Genomic DNA, 2,155 nt, shown 5'->3' with positions numbered 1-2,155 from the left:
TTTCCATGGAGCATGTGCAGAAACACAGGTCCTAATGTATTCTATAATGTGATTGTCTTTCCAGGCTCTCCCCCAGCTTTGGATTCAGGAGGAAGAAAACCAGATGTTGACTACCATGTTCAAGACTGTATCATGGACCTTTAAAGGTCTTCATTGTTCCTCAATCCCTCTAAGCAAGAATGTTTAGCAAAAGAATCTGACAGAGTGATTGTGATCACTGTATCTACAAAAGAGTGAGTGAGGGCACCTGGCAACTTCCTGGGAAGAATCCATGACCTAGCAACTGACCAGACAGGAGAAATCCAGGTGACTTGCCCCTCCCTCTATAACACAGGACCTGGCACATGGCCCAGGAAGAATCCAGGACCTGGAAACCAGCTCAGTGGGAGGAATCCAGTTGAATGGCCCCTCCCCTATTCAATCATAGGACTAGGTGACCAGAGGAACACAAGCCACATAGTAAGACCTGGACTAGGGCACACAGGATGGACAGGTGGGACTAGTGAGGTGGAAAAGTCTGAAGCAACATTAACAATATGAGCCAACAGGTGGTAAGTTAGGTGAACCAGTATTGTTCTTGGGGGCAAAGACACACAGAATAGAAGCAGGTGGGTGAGGCTGCCCCCCCTTTTAAAAAAATTATTTCTTTTTTTCTTTTTTTATTCTTTTCCATTTTTCTTATTTTTTTCCCTTTTTTAAACTGCTGGGGAGAACTCCAGCCACAGAAAACTAATCCACTCTCCAAATTCACAGACCATGTTCAGATAATCCCTTGCTTACTCCTTCATTCTTTCATTCCTACCTCTTCTCTAGTTTCCCAAAGCTTGTGTGATAGTCCTTTGTTCTCCAACCTTGCTTCTACTTCCTTTTCAGTTATCTTTGTTTTATACATGATCCTTCTTAAATTTTTCACATTACAGGGTAAAACCACTCTACCAAAGGTAAACACTTTGCATACAAGCTCTTAATTTGCAATTGGTTCTGCTATATAACTTCAAATTTTGCTCCTATGGTTCAAGGTACAAAATTAATAGTTAACACAGTTTGTCAGTTTCTAAACTATGCTTGATGCTATTGTTATTGTTTATTATACTACTTTAACTAGGACATCATATCAGTTGTAATCAGTTGTTCTTCCTTCCATAATAATACTGAGAAGCTCTGTCATAATAACCTCAACACAGTCCAACACCAAAGGACTGAGGACTGGGCCAAACACATATCAACATCCCACTCAATTAATTGGGAAGGTAGGATCTTTGGACAGACACAAACCAGAACCTCCTACACAAAGAAGACATCCCTGAAGAATGGACTTTTCCTAGAGAGACCTTAATACTACTGGTATAGCTATGTACTACCAAAATGCACAAGGACTATCACAGAAAACAAAATAAAAATTTTTTGAAGTAGAAAATTATGAGATCTAGAAGCAAAATGCAAGCTCAGACCTCCAGCACACCCAGAACAAGTCCAGGAGACAATGACATAGAGAAAAATGAAATGCACACACCTGAAATTTCTGAAATGATAGCAACCAAAGTAAAGAAAGAAATCCATGAGGCTATAGAGGATATCTTATCAGAAATAATCTCTCAGGTAAAAAAAAGAAATGTCAACATTCATAAAGGAATTGCTCAGAAAATCTAACAGTAGATAAAAAATAGATGATGGTAGGAAAAGGATAGAAACTGTCAATGATCAATATAGAAAAGAAATAGAATGCATGAAATAGATTCAAACAGATATCGAGGAAATTAAAAATTCCATGGAAAGTTGGCAAAATCACTTGAATAAAACTGAAGATAGACCTTCAGACCTTGGAGACAGGCTTGTGGCTAGTGATCATGAAAGGAAAGATCTTTTAAAAATAACAAAGGATCGGGAAATAACAATTCAAGAGGTGCAAGATGATGCAAAGAAAAATAACATAAGAATAATTGGTGTCAATGCAAAAGCAGGAGTCAACACAAATGATGTAAAACAAAAACTATTTGCAGAAGTAATAGCAGAAAATTTCCCAAGCATGAGAAAAGAATCTGACATACATTTAAGTGAGGCATATAGAACTCCAATTAGCCATAACCAAAATAAATCTACAGACATATAATAATCAAGACCCTGGAAATTCAGCAAAAGAACAGAATATTAAAAG

This window comes from Chinchilla lanigera, unplaced genomic scaffold, assembly GCF_000276665.1.
Source record: "Chinchilla lanigera isolate Chin_1 unplaced genomic scaffold, ChiLan1.0 scaffold00008, whole genome shotgun sequence".
Taxonomy (NCBI): domain Eukaryota; kingdom Metazoa; phylum Chordata; class Mammalia; order Rodentia; family Chinchillidae; genus Chinchilla; species Chinchilla lanigera.
Note: the sequence above shows the minus strand (reverse complement) of the source record.